Source organism: Triturus cristatus, chromosome 2_1 (assembly GCF_964204655.1).
Source record: "Triturus cristatus chromosome 2_1, aTriCri1.1, whole genome shotgun sequence".
Lineage (NCBI taxonomy): Eukaryota > Metazoa > Chordata > Amphibia > Caudata > Salamandridae > Triturus > Triturus cristatus.
The window spans coordinates 690,528,449-690,551,402 of NC_140581.1; positions in this window are offsets into that span (position 1 = coordinate 690,528,449).

Consider the following 22,954-nt stretch of genomic DNA (forward strand, 5'->3'; position numbering starts at 1 on the left):
GTATGCTATGGGTACCATTTCGCCTTCATTGAAGGTTAGTTAAGTCCACCGAAATTGACCTGCGATTACACGGATCACCAAATTTGTGGTATTTACATGTGTGTCTAGGTTTTTAGAAGCTATCATGTCAACTTGTAAGGAAAGAAGGCTATCCGTGTGTCCTGTGTCCAATGTCAAAGTAAAAAACCAGGACTGATTAAATTGTAGTAAGGTTTAACTTTTTCTGCGTAATTCAAAATGTAGGAATCCCAATATGGATTGTAAGTTTTTCTGACTGAGTTTTTGGAGGTTGGAGCAGCGCACACGTTTCTAAAAAGTTAGCTGCTAGGCTTTTTCCTTCATTTGATAACTCATATCCCAAAAATAGGACATTGAGGTGGGTTATTTTCGATTTTTTAAAGTTGAATTTGTAGCCCTTAGAGGGGAATCCCAAAATTCTGTTGCTTACCCTGGTCAAATTATCCAATAAATCTTCATCCATAAGATAAATATCATCTACATAGGACAATGCCTCCTCATCTAAATTTTGAAGTAACTCTGTTACTCTGGCTGAGAACAACCCGGGGCTTTTCTTATACCCTTGGGGCAGTCTACAAAATTGACGATGTGAACCTAAGGTGGAGAATGCTGTCAAATACCTGCTTTCAGGTGCTATATTTTGGCAGAAAAGTCCATTTGAGATATCTAGTGTTGTTTTCTATTTTTTCCGCACAAATGTATTTATTAATGCAGCACTGTGTGCATTTTGTACTGCAAACTTCTTTATGCATGTATTCAAATGTCTGTACTCTAAAACTAGACGGTATGAATTGCCAGGCTTCATTACAGGAAACAAAGGATTGTTCATTGGAGCGGTGCAATTTTCAATTACCCCCTGGTATTCAAGTTGATCTATGATCAGCCTAACTTGTTTCTTCACTTCTTGTTTTATTGGGTACTGTCTCTGTGCAGTTCGAGTAGTTTTTACTGTTATTACCTGGTGTGGTTACTCAGCATCCCACCCTACATGATTGTGATATCTATACCGCCCACTCCTGCGTGTATGAGTGTTTTAGTAATACAGGAACAAGGTCGGAAAAGGCCGGTAAAATTACTGTTTCTCCCTTTGGGCAGTCCATAACGATCTCAGGTGGGCAATATTTTTCAGCCAAAAGGATGTCATAGACAAAAGTCAGGATCTCCAAAAAGACACACTTAATTTTTCTTGTTTTGTCTCCCTCGATTTGGAGAGTTATTTCATGTAACTGATGTAGGACACTTACCTTTGTATCAGGTGTATCCACCGTGACATGTTCATTCAACGCCGCTGTCACTAGAAATTCCATCATGTTCTGGCGTGCTATTGTTATTTATGTTGTGCTGTCTAGGGGTGGGCGGAATTACCGGAAGTGCCTTTCACCAAATATCGCGAAATGGCACAAAATCTCCGCGATCTCGCGAAATTTCGCGTGATCGCGGAGATTTTGCTTCCGGTTGGGGTTTCATAGTGGGGGAAAGGGCGGGAAGACGTTGCCCGCCGCTGGTGTGTGGGGCAGGACTTCCATGCAGTTCACATGCCTCTTGTTTAGGGCCAGAGACCGATCAGAGCAGCAGACGAGGAGACAGAACCTCCTGGTGTCAGGAACTACACGGGGATTGCGCTTGAGAAAGTCATGGCTGCACAGAGCTCAATCAAGGACCACAGCTAATTTTTGACGGTAGATATGGAGAGAAAAGCACAGCACACCACGGCGCCGACGGGCCCCTCGAGTCAGCTGTCCATCAGTGGGGGAAAGGGCTGGAAGACGTTGCCCATCGCTGGTGTGTGGGGCCCGGCTTCCATGCAGTTCACATGCCTCTTGTTTATAAAGGGCCAGAGACCGATCAGAGCAGCAGATGAGGCGACAGAACCTCCTGGTGTCAGGAACTACACGGGGATTGCGCTTGAGAAAGTCATGGCTGCACAGAGCTCAATCAAGGACCACAGCTAATTTTTGACGGTAGATATGGAGAGAAAAGCACAGCACACCACGGCGCCGACGGGCCCCTCGAGTCAGCTGTCCATCAGTGGGGGAAAGGGCTGGAAGACGTTGCCCACCGCTGGTGTGTGGGGCCCGGCTTCCATGCAGTTCACATGCCTCTTGTTTATAAAGGGCCAGAGACCGATCAGAGCAGCAGACGAGGCGACAGAACCTCCTGGTGTCAGGAACTACACGGGGATTGCGCTCGAGAAAGTCATGGCTGCACAGAGGCCGAGCTCCATCAAGGTAAGGACAGCTAATTTTTGACGGTAGATATGGGGAGAAAAGCACACCTGCCCAGCCTCGACCTAGCACCCGAATGTTTTGTGCTGCTGATTAATGCTTTTGTTCAACTTACTCGACGACAATTTCCGTTCCCTCGCGGAAATTGCGACAATTCGACATTTTCACGTTCCGCGCGGAAAGCGAAAATGTCGAATTGTCGCAATTTCCGCGGGCGGAACGGAAACTGTCGCCCACCCCTAGTGCTGTCTAACATCGTCAGAGCCCATGCCCTGTTCAGAAGTCAGTTCTCAGTATCCTTGGCATTTCTTTCTTTAAGACCTGCCACTCTCTTCTTTTTTAATTGTGGTTTGGATTTTTGTTTATCTTCTTTTTTTATATTATAGTCTGAAGCATGTTGCAAGCCTCTGGACTTTGAACACTCTTCTTGTCTGTGTTCTGGCCGTCCTTCCCTCTCAGGGATTTTTGATGAATCCCGAAAGGAACAAGAGGAACGTGTATCAGTATCCTGATACCAGTCAGGTTTCTTCATGTTATCATGATTCTTAAGGTTGTACCTCCTTTTGGAGGGCTCCTGTTGAGGAGACACAACCCTTGATTGTGAACTATTCTTTCTATTCTTTTGTTGTTCATTATCCTATTTCTTTTTGGAAAAATTAGGTTCTTGTTTGGTGTTATCCGTTTCAGGACCACCCATGAGTTGATGTTTTGTTGCTCTAACTCCCGAATTATCTCTACCTAATTCGACATATGTATCTTTGATAATGTTTGGCAATTCATGCTCCTGTTGTGCAGGAGTAAAATCCCTTAGGGTTTGGGGTATCACCACCGCTGCTGCCTCCCCTTCTTATGTTTGCCAACATAATCGAGGATACCTGGGCAAAATGTCCTAATAATTTCATCCCTAAATTCAGAGCTGGTTCTGCTCCATACTCATTCTGTATCTGTCTCAATACGTCTGGTATCACTGCTATTGAAGGGATGCCAAGAGTTCTGGCATAGATGGCAGCAAAAACTGTACCCCAAGAGGTACAATTCTCAATCGGGGGAGCTATCCCCATTGGCGAGTAGATTGTTAGCATTCTGTCTTTTTCTTGAGGGCCTTTATGTGGAAACACTGCCTCTTTGTGATTTTCTGAGCTATTCAGAATGCCATTTGCTCGCAGTGGGCATTCTACCCATAACTGCGTTCAGTGTTTGTGGAGTGATTTTAGTTACAGTTCCTTGTATTTGTTCTGCTGTTGTAACCCTTGTTGGTTGAAGTGTGAGTGTTCTCATTAAGTAATGTTTTATTATTTCTTTGTCAAGTGGACGTAAGTCTGCTATTGGCAATGTGTCAACATCTGGATGCATTGTGTAAGCCACTAGGACCAGCCAAGTCGCTCCATTTCTGCTGAGCGGACTGAGTCTCACTTTTTCTCTGGTGTGTGGGAGGGCACCTTTAAACCAGTTTATGTGCTCCTTCTAGGTGAGTGGAACTTCAATGTCCCATATGGACAGTATTCATCTGGTATTTCATCTTCAGTGTATGAAATGTATTTGTGCGTGCATCTGCTGGTAGGAATTTGACATAGAATACATCTGTCCTATATGACTCGTGTGCCTCAATCACAAACGTTACTGTCTCACCTCTTGCTGTGGCTCCAAATTCTGCTAATTTTAAAGTAAGGACTGTTCTGACTTTTTCTGATATGTTTATCCCACCTGCTTGCTCCCCATCCCCCGCTGCATTCGCTCGTAACTCAGCATTCTCTTCAACAGACATTGTTGAAAGAGTTTCAAGGAAACTGAGATAAGGTTTTATGGACAATAGGGAACTATGGGGCATATCAGCAACAACCGGCCATAATTATCTCTAAGCGCACTTAGCGCTAGGATAATTATCGCCGGCTAACGTGGATTTTTATCGCTGAGATAGCGTGCTATTAGCAACGATTATCTCAAAATCAATAAAAATCCTAGCGCTAACTGCCTAACTTGAGATTATCGCTGGAAACCCAGCGATAAACTCACGAAGTGTTGCGTTAGCTTGTTGATAGGGCCTCACAAACTTAGCCATGATATCCACCTTCCATAGGATATCATGGCTAAGTCAGTCCTGAAGCAGGCGTAAGGAAAGTAGCGATAACAGGGGTTATCGCTACTTTTCTTGCCGCTATGCTTCATAGCGTGGGGCTTGATGATAGGAGAAATGTCGCTTAGCGACACTTCTCCAGTCATGTCAGGTCAGGGACGCCCACTTTGCATCTCATTAGAGATGCAAAGCTGGGCATTAAGAATTCGTGCGCTAATGCAAGGTTTCACATGTTAGCGTGACCTTGCTAATTAGGCGATAAAATTATCGCCGCTTTTCTGCCAAAAACGGCCGCAAAAGCTGCGATAATTTTCGATCGCCGCCTTGTAGAGATGCACTTATAACCCTTCAAGCTTGAATAAACCTACAGCCAATGCATAGGATATGCCTATTCAGCTGTGGTGGATCGTTCCCTTCCCACTCCAGATGTCTCTGGGTAATTGTGAGTAGGGGTTTCTGAGAAAGCACGACTGAACTACTCAGATTTGACCGTTAAATAGGAACCAAACCAACGTTGGGTGCCATGTACCCCAATATAGGCTTAGGTAGTCTCCTAACCTTTTACCTACATTTACCCTGCCATTGTACTACATAACAGGTTTTTGTGCTGACCTTTTACCTACTTGGGTGCTGCATAAATGTTGTGCGGTTTTCCCCGAAAACTAGCCTAATTTATTAGGCATGAGGATTCTCGCAATCACAGCAGGATTACCATCTTCTGCATAATAACTATGTATAAGGTTCATCCCAGAGGGTACCTTTTGAGAAAATAAGCCACCTATCTTTGCTGGGGCAGGCAGAGGAGAAAAAGCCTTCCATGCTGACACACTGATGCGAGACACTGAGATTCCTGCACGTAGACACTCCAGCAGGAAGTGGTCTGACATCCCTTGCAGGGTGTCCATCTCAAGACCATGGAGGGGTCCTTCGTTCTCTCACACCAGGTAATGGGGTTGGCTTTATCCTAGGGGGATTCTTGGCTATACACCTACATACATGCTAGGTACACTTAGGTACATCTAGTTAGGGTTTGCATTGTAGGAGTACGCATTATTACTGTCATGTATTCATACGCCAGTATATATCCATTATTTTAAGCATTGTGCTCAAAACTACCATCTATTTACTCTGTTGGTGCTTATACCAGTGTACATCTGTTTCTGTCATATGGTTGTTGCAGCACACGTATTTTACACTAGAATGACGCTGGTTCAATAAATGTTTATTGAGAACGTCCCCATAGTTTATTCTGTGCATTTCTCTGAGACAAAGTAAGCACGAGTTACTGAGCGAAAAGTACTGTACTGTTTCCACGATCCCCGATGGGACAGGGTTGTCATGTTCGATAGTTGCCAGAAACTATTCTCTCGTTGGTAAGAGGAGTTCATAGTAGCACTGTGAGCTGGCTGGTATATAGGCAAACATATCCAGTGGGGGTGTCTGGAATCAGTCTGGACACTGATCCAACAGTTTATGTTGTCTAAACGTGCAGATCCTATAAAGATTTATAGGAACTACACGACAACAGGCCTATGTCGTGGCACTCACGCATATGACAAAAAAACAACATTAGGGTTCCAGACAACAGTACAGTTGGTTACTCAGGGCAGGGGAACGCATCTTTGCTATGCAGAGGACTTTTCCAACCCAACAACATATAAGTACTGTGGGAAGACAATCCTTTTTAAATAGGGACATGTGGCCCAGTACTGTAAATGGTAGAGTTGCCCAGCATTGACGGTGTGATTGCATTGTCGATATCAGTGGTGTCATGTTCAGGCTTCAGGTCAGCTCTGGTATGCGTGTGATATAAATTCCCAGACATTTAAGGCGTACTCACTTTATAGATATGGACAATTGCCATTGCGTAGCCACACAATTGCCATGAACTGGAACCAGTGAGGAATTCCTTTTGTTTACCTGACGTCCTGAGGCCTCTACATAGATCTCAAAGAGTTGAAGACTTGGCACTGTGAGACATGGCTCAGCTAAGAAGAGGAAGACATCATCAGCGTAAAGCGCCACCTGCGGATGTGGGAGGGGTCTGAGAGCAGCACTCCATTAATCAACACCTAATCCTGTGGCTGTGAATACAGCAAGTCAATATAGCCATGTGTGTGAGGGCCAAGATCCATTTCCACCAGCACCACCCTAAGGAAGCTCCGGTCTACAAAATCAAAGGCTTTCTTGAAATCAGGGTTCGGACAGTATGTTGGCCCAGGACAGTGCAACTTGCAATCGATGTATACAATGCTGAGTACTCCAGTTGGGTATAAACCCTCTCTGGTCAGGCTGGACCAGGCTGGGTATAATTCATTTGAGACCCATTTAAGACCTCTGGATGCTGGTTTTCTGACTCTGGGAGTACCCTGGGCCCTGCTCTGGACAGCCCAGGCTCAGTGGTATATTATTAAAAACACCCACTGCTATGTTTAACACAAAGTGAAAACACACACATGACATGCATGAGGGTACACTATTATTTACTAATTCTCTGAATTTTAATGTTGAATCTCCTTGCCCTGTCTTATGGACTGATCATTCTATTCTTAAATTTAGCATGCCCATAAAGACTCCCTGCAAAATGAGCCCAAAAGGTAGTATCTGGATTCGGCCTTGGCGCAAACTTTCTATGGATACCTTTTTGTCTCACTTTGAGCCTTTATTACGAGGCGAGAAGGCCGATGCGGTAGAATCCGCTGGCAGTAACTTGGAATCTTCTATATTAAAAGCTTTGGATAGAGCCCTTCCACCCACCAAGGTTCAAGTTAAAAACAACGCTTCACCTTGGTTTTCAGCCTCATTAAAAAGGTATAAACAACAAAGTCGGGCAGCCGAACGTCAGTGGAGGAAATCCAAATCTGATGAACACCGTAGGAAGTATAAACAGCTCCACTCAATTTATATTAATAATATTAAATACGCAAAAAAGGCTTACATTAACAATGCGGCACACTCGAGCAAAGAATTATTCAAAATATTGAAGGTATTCACCGTTCCTACGGTCGAACAATCCTCTGTTATGCCTACTCAGGAGTGGGTTGATTCTATCTCACTGTTCTTTGAAAATAAAATTAAAGCTATTTACGCTTCATTTCCTTCTTCAGAAACCACCGATGTTTGCCAAACTATTAACACGAGTAAACCTCTCTCTTTTATAGAATCTAACAGTCCTCTTTTCCTAACTGAATTTGAACCCATAACAAATTGTGAAGTCTCTGAAAGTCTAGGAAGGATTAAATCGGGCTCTCCAGTTGATCCTTTTCCCCCCCGTGCCTGCGCCAAAATGTTACCTCTATTTGTGGATGCATTAACAACAGTTTTCAATCTATCTCTGAATCAAGCCACGCTCCCACGAAAATGGGAACATGCACTGGTTAAGCCCATACTTAAAAAACCTCGAGCTGACCCTAGTCTGCCTGTTAATTATCGTACCATTTCTCTGCTCCCTTACTTTGGGAAGGTTTTGAAATTTTTAGTGAATAAACGTCTCACTGTCTTTCTTGAGTCTAATAGGCTACTTGATTCGTCAGAATCCGGCATTTCGTGCATCTCATAGTACTGAGACCGCAGTGATCGAAGTTGTGGACAATGTCAGGTTAGCGTTGGACCATCAAGAATCTGCAATTCTGGTCCTTTTGGACCTGTCCGCAGCATTCGATACCATCTCCCACAGCATCCTTAAACAGCGTCTGTGGGAGGTGGGTATCAGAGGGAAGGCCTTTAATTGGTTCGAGAACTACCTGGCGGACCGTTTTACCACGGTATCTGCCAATGGGATTGCTTCCAATACTTATCCAGTAACAGTCGGGGTTCCACAGGGCTCTATTCTTAGCCCCATGCTATTTAATGTCTACTTAACACCTTTAGCTGATATTATCAGGACCTACGGATTTAAGACAATTTCCTATGCCGATGACACTCAGCTGCTAGTCACTTGTAATTCCGACCAAGCTGATGTGCAAGTCCGCTTTAAAAGCTGTATGATCCGGATCAATTATTGGATGAACCTGAATAAGCTTCAACTGAATGGCGGTAAGACGGAGGTTATCTTATTTGGGAATGCAGAACAGCTTTGGACCTGTGACTGGTGGCCAGGAGAGTTGGGCATTTGTCCCCAGCCTTAGCAAGCAGTTCGTAATCTGGGCATTACATTGATAATTCCTTGTCCTTAAAGACCCATATAAATCAAGTGCTTGGGACCTGTTTTGGGATTATGCGTATGCTACGGAAGATCTTTAAGTGGCTACCTTTGGAAGCTAGGAAACCTTTGATTCAGGGTCTTATAATAAGCCGTTTGGACTATGGCAATGCCCTGTATACCGGGCTCAATCAAGATTTACTTCGTAAGCTTCAGATTCTCCAAAACACGGCCGCCAGACTGGTTCTCAATCTTCCCCCCCGGTCTCCCTCTGTCCCTACTCTCAAACTCCTGCATTGGCTCGCGGTTCGCCAAAGAGGGCATTTTAAAATTCTAAGTCTCACCCACAAGGTAATGCATGGAGCAGGTCCATTGTATCTTGCAAAAAAACTTCAATGGTATGTTCCTGGACGCTCTTTGCGGTCTGGCTCCAGATTTTCCCTTGCTCAGCCTCGTATCCGGACGGTACGTAACGGAGGCCGATCTTTCTCATATTTAGCCCCTTTTACTTTGGAATAAACTTCCTTTGGAGCTAACATTTATAACTGACCACTTACTTTTCCGTAGAAAACTGAAGACTTGGTTCTTTTCCCACTAAATTCAGGTCTTAGCATTTTAGTCACTGTACTTTCCTTTTTGTCTTTGGCTGCAAAGCGCCCTGAGACCGTCTGGTGATATGCGCGCTCTACAAAAACATTTGACATTGACATACACTATGTGTTAGGGTACACCTATGATTGGCATGACCTACTCTACAAGTCCACAGTAGCTAATAGGCTAAGGGGAATCAAAACTACCTTTAACTCCCTAGCATAAAATAAGGCATGGCAGTTTAGAAACCAGCGGCCTTTGTTGCACTTGCATGTGTGCACTGCTGAGGTAATTCTAATAGTACCTCTGTGCTGCAGCACTGTCTTTAATTGTAAATTGTGCCCAAACTCAACTTTGGTGGGAGGGAAACCTAAAAAGTGATAAAATACTATGTCATGGCATTTTAGGTACCCCTTAGGGATTGAGGAATTGCATATTTCACTTTCCCCTTTGTAGTAGAGTGCATCCCAAAATCAACTTTGGTGTTAGAAGCACTGTGGAGTGAGGATCTACAATATTTTTTTGCATAAAACTACATTCAGGTCCCTAGTATATAATAGGGCATGGCAGTTTAGAGGCCAGTAGCCTCTGTTGCTCTTGCATGTGTGTACTGCTGAGAGACTGAGGCATTTTAAAACCAGCTCTGTGTTGCAGAACTACTTTCAAATGTAAATCATACCCAAACTCGGCTTTGGGCGTTGGGGCACTTAAAAAGTGATAAACTGAAGTATTTGGGCTTTTTTTTGTACCCTTCAGGTTTTTACCTTGGTGTCCCTCTGCCACAAAGTCACATTTTCAGAGAAGTACTTAGAGCTGTTCACAGAGGAGTGTCTGGCACACATGGACCAGCTTTTGGGGGAAAACACAATTTTTTGTACCTGAGACACAGAAAATAAAATTTGGCACAGCATCCTGGAGAAATTAACCTTGCTTGGTGTCACCCAGAGAGCCGTACCTGAAATAAGGAAACTCTGGGATGACCTAAAATCCCACACCATAGAGAAGGTGGCCAGCAGTATGGCTGAGGCTCGAGGCACAGGTGGTGGGCCCTCCAAAGATCCTCTTCCCATTCCAATGGAATCACTGATTGAGGAGACACTTAAACCTGAAAGTGTGGTGGGTGTGTCAGACACTGACACCTCCAATCCTGCAGGCTCCAGCCAAGGTAAGTAATGTCCCTGTTAATTTCTTACCATAACATATTATTTGTTAGTCCTCCAGTATAACATCTTAGCTACCAAAATTCTTGGAGGTGTAGTACAACTAAGCTACATAGTGTATAATCTCCATGTCACAAATGCATAAATCACATTTTCAGCAATATTATGCAAACTTATTAACCATTTACTTACAATACATATGTACATACATTTGCACACATCACACCCAGGACGTGTCTGAAACCATTGAGGCTGATGAAGCAATTGACATGCATGTGGAAATGGAGAACCGCACAATTGCTATTACTACGCCCATTGTTCCTACTCGAGCTACTAGGGGAGCAAACGTGTCGCCACCACCAGACTTTGAGAATGGTGAAGAGGAGCTAACATAAAGCAGGAACACAATTTAATCTCCGAGCAGGATACACAAATAACGTAGAGTCCAACAACGAACAGTCTACAATAATAATGTATCTGATGACATAGCATAAAATTCTCTTTGTTTGTTGGCCTGGAGAAATCAATCATAACAGTAAAGCGTCTGCAAACCAAACAGATACAAATTGTTAATAGGTATCTGCAAAACATGTCACGGGTTATTCTGCAATTACAGAAAGGGCAAGATCGGTAGCCCTCTGTCATGGAGAAGGAGAAACATCTGCAAAGATGCAGGCACAAGCAGTACATGGCAGGCTATGATACATTCACAAAATCTATCAATTAATTGAAAGTAGTCTCGACCACTCTTGCCAGGAAAACTGTCAATATCCTAAAATTACATGGGGCACTGCTGCCAAGATGTAGCACGTGGGCTGATCCATGTTACCACAGCTATGGAAAAGATTCAGACACATAACTTGTCTGTCCCTAACATTTTGCCACAACCTGAAAGTGAAGACGGCTCTGGCCCAAGTGGTACATATGTGCCAGATGGATACTGTACAAGGTGAACATGCTGACACACATTGGGAACAGATATATCCCGAACTCAACAGCCAATTTCTGCTGAGAAGGTGACCAACACCAGAGGTCATGAAAAGGGACTTTTTTAGATACTCTGACGTATGAGACTAGTTTTAGTTTGTAATGCCTTTAGTCATGCAAACAGATTACCATAATGATTTTGATTCTGGCTCAATGTTGATGTTGTGAAGATCCTTCCTCATGACGAGCACGTGTGGCAATGATTTTACCACAGGTCTCTGGTCTGTAGAGTAGTGGTCCATCGGCCTTATGTTATGTTATGTTATAGTGATTTGTAAAGTGCGCGATTACCATGTAGGTGTCCTGGCGCTGTCCACTACTCCCTGATCCTGAGAGACAGAAATTATTTGCCGAACAACCAGGTCTTCAATGCTTTCCTAAAATGCAGTGGGTTTTCCATGTGTCTCAGGTGGAGCGGCAATCCGTTCCATAGCTTGGCTGCACCGTACGAAAAGCTACGTCCTCCCCAGCGAGCTTTTATTATGACAGGGACCGTAATCAAACTGGCATCTGAAGAACGAAGACGCCAGGCAGGGACATACCTTTTGAATCGTTTTATAAGGTAGTCAGAACCATCTCCGTTCAAGGCCTTGAAGACCAAGCAAAGAGACTTTGATATGGGAGAAAATTTCGCGATGCCGGTTAAAAGTCTGGCAGCCGCATTCTGCAATAGCTGCAATCTGTGCAGCAGGTTTTCCTGAATGTTAAGGTACAGACTATTGCAGTAGTCCAATCCAGATGTTACCAGGGCCACTACCACAGTCTGTCGACATTCCTGAGGGAGCAGGAACAGAATCTTTTTCAGCATTCTCAAGATATAGCTGGTTTTTGAGGCTCCCGCCTTAACCTGTAGTGCCATGGATAGTTTGTCATCTACCACCATCCCGAGATTCTTTACTTTGTTAACCGGAATGAGAAGGGCCCCCAGTTCCTGTGGCCACCATAATGGGGTCCAGAAACTAGGGTTGTTCCCAAACAGCATGACCTCGGTTTTGTTTGAGTTCAGCCTAAGGCAGTTGCTAGCCATCCAGTGGGCCACTGCCGACATACAGGACTGGAAATTATGGTCCATCCCCAGTTCACGGCCAGGAAGTAAAGATACCACGATTTGCGTGTCATCCGCATATGAGGTGACACTAAAACCGTGGCATCTGATAATGGGAGCAAGGGAGGACACGTAAATATTAAACAGGGTGGGACTCAATGAAGACCCTTGCGGAACCCCGCAAGGCAGAGATAAAGGTTGGGAAGAAAAATTTCCTAAGGATACTGTTTGGCTCCGCTCAGAAAGAAAGGAGTTTAGCAGTTCCCATGCTTTTTGCTGAATTACACCTTTCCTTAACCGGTCCATCAACAAACCGTGATGGACCGTATCGAATGCGGCCGATAGATCCAAGAGGATCAAGGCCGCTCTGCCTCCCTGATCCACCGCTGCCCTGATCTATTCCGTGGCCGTGATCAGAGCGGATTCGGTACTGTGTCCCTCCCGAAATCTGTGCTGGGAGGCATCCAGCAATAAAGTGTTCCTCACAAAGGCAGTGAGTTGTTGTTTCATTGCCTTCTCCACTAATTTAGCTGGAAGAGGGAGACGGGAGATAGGCCGGAAATTGTTTGGATCAGAAGGATCCAGGCTGGGTTTTTTCATAAGAGGGAGAATAGAGGCCTCCTTCCAAACTTTTGGAAATATCCCTCCTTCAAACATGCCGTTAAAATAGGAGTAAGGTGGATGGCTACAGGCACAGGAGCCAATTTAATGATTTTCAATGGGCAAGGGTCCAGTGGGGATCCGGAATTGGCTTTGGCAAGTAAGTCCAAAGTGTCCTGCAAAGTGAGAGGCCTAAACGCCTCCAGGATGACCGACGGCGTGGCCACATCTTTGGTCACCGGCTCGGACTCCCTCTCAATCCTAATTGAGTCACTGAGACTGGTAAAAATGTTATTAACTTTGGTTGAAAAAAATGATGCAATTTTTTCACAAAACGCTGTACTAGACGGAACGGAGGCAAATTTGACTGAGGATAACTTAGTAATGGTGGAAAAGAGCTCTTTTGTTGAGTTTTTGGCCGCTGATATCTGAGCGGCGTAATGCTTCTGTTTGGCATCACGTAACATGTGTTTATATGTGGCCATGCTTGCCAGATATAACAATTTTTCCTCCTCCGTGTATCCCTTCCTCCAGTTACGTTCCAATCTTTTACATGTACATTTTTGCAGTTTTAATTCCCTCGAGTACCAGGGGGCTGAGGGCACCATTCTTTTAAAAACGGCTTGTTTGGGTGGTGCGAGGTCTGCACAGGCATGGGTAAGCCAATTTGTGTAAGACAAGGCAGCCTCATCCATATTGCTGGCAATGGGGAGGTGGTAAGTGCCTTAGATAGGGTCTCAGCTTCCACCCTGTTCCAAGCTCTGACTTCTTTACACTCTGTTTGGTACCGCCCATTGGTTATATGGGGTGTGGGTGTGAGGTTAAAACGAACTCCCGCATGGTCTGACCAAGCCAGAGGTAACAGAGCTGAAAAAGCTAGTTCTGGAATGTTAGAGAAAACCCCATTGAGGGTGTGTCCAGCCAGATGCGACGGGCCCGTTACGTGTTGTTACAGCTCTGCAGTTTCAATAAGATTTAGGAGGCGTGCCGTGTCCGGGTCATCTGCCTGCTCGAGGTAAAAATTTAAATCCCCTAGTATGGTATGCGCGTTCCCCAGCAAGGCCTCCTCTAAAAGGGTTCCTACTGTGGGAAAAAAGATTGTTTAGCGCCAGGGGGTCTATAAATGAGGATACCTTTAAAAGAAAAATGACTTGTTAACCTCAGATTAAATGCGAGTGCTTCGCAAGCAGGCAAAGAAAGCGCTTTAAACGTTCCCTGGAATGAGCTATGATATAGGATGGCCAGGCCGCCGCCCCTCTTGTAAGGTCTGTTGAGAACCTCACAGTGAAAACCAGGGGGGGTAGCTTTAACTAAGTCTGGACCGGATGCCTCGTCCGTCCAGGTTTCTGTGATGAAAGCGATTTTGATGTCTAGATCCATCAATAGATGAGCACATTCAATGCTGTGTTTCACCAATGATCTGGCGTTTATTAAGATACAGGAAAAGGTCTCCAACGCACCACTAGCATAGAGTTCATCCTCTGTCATGGCTTTGATGGGTTTTGAGCATACTGGTGGAAATGGCGTTGAACAATTGGGACAGGAGCCAGGGGACAGAGAGTAGCCAGTCTCAGCCGTCCTACGAGTGCATTTGCCATTACTTAACCTCGAGTTTAGCTCCAGCAAAGTAGCTCTTGAGTAGTACAGTCGTTTATGCATACCTGAGTGCAACTGGGCAGGGTGTTGTGCGCTGAGCGCGACCTGGGCGCGGACGGGCGCAGATGGGCTTGCCTTAGGCGCGCCCACTCCGCGCGTCCGCTGCGCGGTCGCGCCAGTGCCCCTAAAATAGGCGTCTAACAAAGACTAGACCGCCAATCTCATCTTGCCCTCCAAAATGGCCGCCACTAACCAGGAAGTCCGTTCCACAGGTGATGCCTGTTCGGGTCTGGACAGCGTCGGGAAAGTAAGAGGAGCGAAGGTAAGAGAAGCGACTATGCGCTGCTTGTTTTTAATTAAAATAGTCTTAAAAACAAATGTGGAAAATATGCATACAACAGATGTGCAAATAAGTTGTGACAAAACAATTCAGTAAAAGAGGTAATAGCTGCCTGAAGAGAGTGTATCTCGCTTTCCCTACTCCCGGCTCAAGCCTCAGGAGTGCATGGGCATGAGCGTTTTGGCTTATGTGTCCTGTTGTACAGCCTATCACTTCTGGTTCTTGGATGCAAGTAGGGTGTCATTATGCAAGGCATATTCACTGTCTCCTTAAACAGCCGCGGTCCGTGCAGGTAACAGCGGTGGGGCCAGGTGGGGGGGACTTCGACGGATGATGATGAAGGAAAATTAATTATTTATTTAATTTGCCATCTGCATCCTTCTTCTAAATCCTCCCTTACTCGGCCCTACCGCCTCACCGCTTTTACCTGAACGGACCGCGGTTGTCCTCAAATAGTACTAGAAGGATAGACTATTAGATTATTTTACAAACATACTATTGAATACTGTATCAATTGCGTTTGCAGTCCTCTTACCAAGTAAAAAGCCAGCGCAAAATTCATCCTGAGACAGACGGTTATTTGTTCCACTGTGGGGGAACATAAAAGAGTGATGTATGCTGCCGGAGAATCTGGCTACAAGATATGGTGCATCAGGCATCACACACTACCTGTACATTGCAGTAATGGGTGCTTTCCAGTTTCTATAAATGAATTTGTTTACCGGGGGATGTATGGTAATATGTGTGCCATCAACACAACCAATTACATTAGGAACCTCTGTTATCCAATAAAACATTAGTTAAGTGTGTTGTATATCTTGGAGAGTATTTGGAAAAAAACTTTGGCAGTCATGATGTCAAAAACCCTATAAACAAAACCTAGAAAAAGCACTTTGTGACGCTCTCCCTGCCACTGCGATGGTTCCCTTGTAACTGGCTGCAGCTAAAGGGTGTAGACAACTCAATACCTGCACATGTGGTGGAATTGCATTGCTTCTGATAGTTGGGGTTTGTAGATGAGGTTGTAACTCAGCAGTTAAATCCAAAATTACCTCACTACTTAGTCTGTACATCTCATATATCCCCTTCTCAGTCTGTTCAAACAGGGTGACCCTCACCCTAAATACTGCCTCTTGTCTCCTCTTAATACTCTGCCTACCAGCCAAAATCCTCATCCTCCTCACCAAGATATACAGAGCTGGCATTCAGAAAGAGCCAGATACATTTTAGGTGACTTTTTATAGTTTGGACCTGTTTACTACCTCATACACATTGATGGTACATGCATTCCCTAAATGGCCATTTTGCGACTTTTTGCAATTAGGAAATCCTTTGTACACAGTGTTAGCGATTCGCTATTTGGGATTACCAATTTGGGATTTCCTATTTAAAAATTCCAAAAATTTGATTTCTACATGTTGGAAATTGCAAATTGCACCATCAAAAAAGTCTTTTGTACATACCGAAATGCCATTTTGCATTTTATAGCGGCCGGAAATTGCAATAGCGCACTGTTAGTTAATGCAAATTGCCATCGTATTTATGGCCGTTACACTTTTAAATAGTGATTCCTAGTGGGCCGCAAATTAACCTGTCTCATGAATATTAATGAGGTAGGTCACAGTTTGTGACCTATTTGGAATGACGCCTACTCCCAAAAATATTTTTGTTTGCATTCTCAAAGGAAAAGGCGTCCCTCAGGCATCCCTTCCCATTTGTGAATGTTTACCACCACCTTTTAGTAGATGGTAAAAAATGTATGTTTTAGAATCATAGTTCAGTCGCAAACATTAATACTTACCACTACGATTCGGTTTTGGAAGGGACAACCTAAATACGCCCATTACAAAAACCGAAACGCTAAATAAAATTGTTATTTGGTAACAAGTTATCAAATCGCAATTTGGCATTTGTACATTACAAAAAGCTTTCTTGGTGTTAAAAAGGGGCCAAATCTGTGTTTCTGCCTGTTTGCAACCTTAAAAATGCTTTGTACATATGGCCCTTTGTTTAGTAATTCAACGCATACTTTGAATAGTTAAAAATCAGGAATCAATGGCTTGCTTTTCTCTTTAGTCCCTCCCCTCAAATGTTGGAAAGAGAGGAACTTTATTGTGTCATACTATTTTTAGGCTACAGTAAAATGTGCTTTACTCTCAATTAGGAATGGAGTTTAGTCAAAGAAAGATAAACAATTAACTATCAAAGTAAAATGAATGGAACACTCAACAGATGCTCGTTTTTGTCTACATTAAAATACCCAGGGAAACTGATCATAAAGGATCAAATTGGATTGCTGATTATAGCTGGGCTATAATAGACAACTAAAAAATGTGGTTTATCACTTCCTTTGTATCTTTCTTTCATACAATATTTTAGCTTTCGGTGACACTAACATGAGAGAATGGATGATGTTGAACAGATGTTGGGTTGATACATCATGTTGCAAGCATGTGTTATGTGATGCTGATAATGTTATGGAAGATAGCAGGGTGCCTAGGCACAATTCTCTATGGAAGGGCTTTTAGTGGCCAGGGAGAATAGGCGCTCAGCTAATTAACGCTAAATAGATGAGAAGAAAAAGTAGAAGTATGGTGCAACCAGGTGAAGGGATAAGCCCCGTAACCCCTCAATTTATGTTTGGGAAAGTCCCTCACATTTACAAATAAAGCAAAATCCCAGGCACACATAATTGTAGACAAAACAGTATGTAAGTTATTACAGGAACTACAACAAAGTAGCCACAATTTCGAAAGAAACGACTTCTGAAGGGTTGGATATTGTTCAGTCTTTATTTTTCTTTTGCATAGAGCCAACGAACAGAGGGAAACTAGCCGATACGTGTTTCATCACGTGTGGATGGTAATTCTGTGACTTTCTCAGAGCTGTATACAGAGGATAGTAGTCTTGGTCGTCGCTCAGCTGGTGATAATTCCAACCCGGCTGGGCTGAACACTCAACCAGATTTGGTTGACTCTAGGGATACCCTTGGCCTGGTGAAAAGAATCATCCGGCATGCTAGATTGAAGCCCTGAAGTAATGCACAAAATTGGGTTGTAGCCGGAGTGTTTGTAGTACTCCACGTTGTAGGCGCCGTGAGGGAGACTCTGTGTAACGGAGATCTTCAAATAAGTAAAAAGATCTGAGGCGTGTAAGCCGGGACACCTCACGGCCGATCACTGTCAAACATTGACACAGTCTCGCTGCTGTAATACATGATTAGTGACAAATCGAATAACTTTCTCACAGGCGAGTCATACTCGCTTTGCTAGTGCTTCTCTCTACAGCTGTGTGGTGCAAGTAACCATCATCTGTAGGAGCACAACAGAGAGAGCGATTGTCTGTCGCTGACAATGTAGGTTATAAATTAGCCTTGGACCCCTTCCCAGGCTAGTTCAATCAAACTTAACACATATTTGAAAGTCCTCCAGAGTATCAAAAATGTAAAAAGCAACACCATAGTATCTAGTGCTCTGAAGTCACTGCAAGGTGAGCAATAAAAGAGAACAGTTAACAACAGCGAGGGCACGTATGCAAGCACAATGAGCAGAAGGGCCATGAGTAATGTTCCAACAAGAAACACACAAATATAGCTAAATAATAAGTGTATTGAAAAAAAGCAGCACTATACGCAAACTAATTCAAATGGCCTCAATATACAATATAAATATTTACAACTGGAGATGGTATTTCAGCATTTGCAGTAAATAAACACAGTCACTATTAAGGATACATATGGCAAGAGTACAAGAACTGAATAGGTGAGAGACGGTAACATGAACATGGATGGGGGCAGAACCACACTGGTGAGAGATCCAACAGCGGGGGCACAGCAACACAAGGGCGAGAGTTGTGGTGGGGAACAAAAGAAAATAAAAGCAGTAAATAAAAGCACCATTTAGGTAAGATGAAGCACATGAGAGAGACAGCTTGCAAACACATGCACTCACATGGAGTACTTCAATAAATAGAAAAAAAAGTAGCTTCCAAAATGGAAATAGTGGAAGGACACAAGTACCTCAGCCGTGCTCCCAGGGAGGGCAAAACACAGGAAGAGGAAGTAAAGCCTGCACGCACAAATAAACTAGAACCAAGCAAATGAGAGTGATGATGAAGCAAACAATAGTAAGAATGTGGTAGAAAAAAGGGGGAGAGAGTGTTGTTCTCTCAATGTAATGGCAGGGAACAGTATGTCCTTGTTTTGGTGCCCTCACACTTCCCGAAGGATGTCATGCTTCATCATTGGGCAGTGCTCCTCGTCAGACTGGCACTGCAATGCCCTATGGGGGCAACGAAGTGTCACTTTTTTGGAGATCTTTTGAATGATTAAGCCGTAAAGATGTGTGCGGGTCTGTGTTTTGGAGTGGTGTCCAGTGCAATGTTAAAAGATGGCTGGCGGGGGGTAGTAAAAGGTTTGATCTGAAATAACCCCTCTGACCTTGGCAAAAAACAAAAGGTTGTGCTGCTCGAGGGTGATAATGGCCCCAAGGAGCTAGGCAAGTGTCATGCCCATTATGGACATGTGAAGGGTCAACATGTTTCGTGCAGTATGGTGGTCTCAGGGGGAGATCCTATCTGCTTCTTCAGGACCAAGATAGGAAGTAAGGGGTGTGCTAGTGCAGTGTAGTGGCCTGTTAGATAGTCATAGTTTCGCTCTTTGGGGTTGTAGATTGATTAATTTGGAACAACAAAATAACAAGACAAGAGAAACAGAGAGCATGCAGTCAAGAGTAATCCCTTTGATTGGGTACTAGATATTTGTGGAGCTGAGGTCCCCCATTGGTCGACTGTGTGCTCATAGTACTGCCAACTACTCGTATCACCCAATAGTGCAGCTACTCGGTGGCGGGTATGGGCTGATGTGGTACAAAATGTCGTCATGACATTGGAGTAGATGAACAAACACATAAATACATCTCGTTAAAAATGTTGGATTCATGATGTGGTATTAAATGTTGTGATGCCATTAAAATAGGCGAACAAACACGTAGATACATCTCGTTAACAATGCTGATCTCATGATCCGATCACTCTTGATTATCAGAGTATATCGTTCTATGAGCGGTGTGAAGTAGATTAGTGCAGAAGAAAGACCTCAAATGGGGCTCGTGGCGGTGTCATGAGTGGATACGCATCTAGGGTTCACCAAGACCTCAGGTCACACTGTGCTGACAGGAGGTTGTTAATAACCCTGGGCGTAGTTCGCGAAGTAGCACTTCGTGAAGCTACGCAAAGTGCAGTTCGCACTACGCGAGCTACGAGTAGCACTTCGCGAACTGCGTAGTGCCTTATTCGCACTGTGCCAGATGTCGTTTCAATGATTGCATAGTGCGGACAAGCAACCGGCACTGTGCAATCATTGAAAATGGCATCTTGCACAGTGCGAGCTGTAGTTTTCTGCTGCTCGAGTAGATTTTTACTCGAGCGGCAGCTTTCTCAACGCAAACTGGTAGTTTCTCATCGCGAGCGGTCGCGAGCATACGCGACCACTCGCAATGAGAAACCTGACCTCCTCGCGTTGGGAATCTCGCCAGGAGGTTTATTTTCCATGCTCGCGATCGCCAACTTGATGTTGCTGATCGCGAACAAGGAAAAAGTCTCGCCGGGATGTCATTTTGCTTGCTCGCGGTCGCCAACTTGACGTTGAGGACCGCGAGCAAGCAAAAAATGACCGCAGCACTACGCAACACTATGCTACGCATGTTCGTACTGTGCTACGTGCAATTCGCGTAGTGCGAAGTAGCGCGAACTTCGCAAACTACACGAGCGTAGCGTAGTGCTTTGCCCAGGCTTAGTTGTTAACGTGGCTCACGCTTACCTATTCAAAAAGCGTTAGCGTTAGTTGCTGCATATGCACAAAAAGGTTTTCAAGGAGCAAGTTTGTTACAGCTTGGATTTGCTGTGCAGCATATACCAGTGCTGGGTTGCACCTCATTGGGTGGTCCATCATCACTGAGCTTGTACTCTGCCTCCAGAACCTCCCTCTTGTCTGTATTTGCCCCTGGTTATCCAGGTGCTATTAAGGTTCCACCAGATACTAATAGGGGGGAGGTAGGATCTATTTGTCATGCAAGTCTAGGCGAGGAATCAGCATGAGCACTGATTTTAGTACTTGTTTGCATTGAAACGTTTTGCTTGATTGGTTTCATGACCATATCTACCAGTATGAGAGTGAGACAACCAGTGTAGTGGTTGTTGTCACAGAATATGCTCTCCTGTAGAGTAATTACCAAACTCAGTACCCATTCTAACAAGGAGAGGAATCTGGATATTATATAACCTTGGCCAGCGTTGCTGGGGAAGCACTGTTAAATTTCTTAACCTAGGGAATACCTGGATCCAATGATATAGATGGCATGAAATTAGTTCTCTGACATCTTGTTCAAAAATATGTTAGTATTTAGTGAACCGCCCATCTGGTGAAATGCTTGGTTCAGAAGCGGTCGTCCTTTTGTTCAGTGCATGGATGGGAACATTTTAAAATGTAAAATCGTTCAATAATTGTGGGTTTGTTGATGACCTACCCTCCATCAAACAGCCAGGGCAAGATTGGGATATTTCTCTGCACAATCTTGCTTCCCTAGCTGAGTAAATGCCTCCTAAACGTGAATTGATAAGAAGTGGAGGGCTTGGAAGTCTAGGAGGTGAACTTACGCATCCTAATGCGTCAGTGATTCTATGTTCCTGATCCATCACAGGATTTATCGTTGTTTGCTTTCCTCCACTGAAAGCATGGCTGCTTAACTGCCAGGAGGAACTTTCTGGTTGAACCGGGCTCAGCGGTATTTCTGGTCACTACTTCGCACATGGAGTGCCTAATGTCACAAGTGCACTTTGTCCCTCGAGGGATGAAAGGGGGTCCCATGCAACCCAATACACCCCCTGCAGGTGGTCACTCACTGCACCTGCCTGCAAGGGGATCTCTAATACCTTTTGAAAGTCCAGATGGGGTGCCCCACGAAGCAACATGGAGCAGCTTAAACAGCTGCTCCATATTTCTCTTTAATGCGCTGCCCTGAGGCCAGTGCACGTTCACAGCTGCCCTGAGGGAAGCACATTCTTCTTATTAGGGTGAATTATCCATGTGTGCACCCTGCACCCTGCACTCCTTAAAGATGTGCCATGGGGAAGATATGGCTCTGTATCAGCCAAAATGGCAGCATAAATCTATTGCTCTGTGCTAACCCTTTCCCATCTACCCGAGATCTGACATTTATCCATCCAGACCTAAAGACTGGGTCACTCAGGATTGTTCCCAATCATGAGGTGAGCCCAGCAGTCTAATCGCAGCGCAAAGAGGACAAAAGATGGCAGAGATATCACTGAGGCCTACGATGCTGAGGACCGGACAACTGTCGGCGAGCTTACCAGCGGAAATGTGCGCTACACAGGCCAGGTGCCGGAGCAGTGGAAGTGGCCCAGAATAATCTGCAGGATCTGAAACAAAGACCCAATTAAGACAGGGGCCCTCTTTCGCCTCCTGCAGCTAACTGCTGAGGTAAAAGACGGCAGAGGTATTGCTGGGGCCCACAGCTCCAAGTATTGGACAGCGGTGAGCAGGCCTACAGCGGGAATCTGCACTTCACAGGCTGGGGACCGGAGCGGGGAAGTAGCCCGGAGCAGCTTGCAGACGTTGGAACAAAGACTCACGAGGGGTGGGAGAGACGCTCCGGGACCCCCTTCGGCTCCTGGAGGTAAACATGATCTGCGGAGTGAAGAGGGGGGCAAACAGACTGAAGCAGTGAGCGGCTTCAAAATCTCTGACTGGAGGAGGAGAACCGGCCTTGATCCCTAACACTTCTGCCAAGACTCACACGCAAAAGCGAGAGGACGTGCAGTCGAGCGGCAGAGTGCAGAGCAGGGAACGCTGGTGGCAGAACCTCTTGGGAGGCAGTAGGAGAATATTAGTAGGCAGTATCAGAACCTAGAGCAAGATCTCGGGTACGAAATAAAAGCAGGATAACCAGAGGTTGGCCACAAAATGATAGAAGAGGGCATAAACAGACTGTGTGAGTGTTACTGAGACCTGATTAGGGCAACTGCCAGGCTGCGCCTGGATAGGTTGAACTGCACGGTGTGGTAGAGACTCCAGGTTTTGCCACACAATGCTTACCCACAAAGGGAATACTGAAGTGAGAGTACGACTCCTAAGTCACCAGCAACATTGAGACATGATA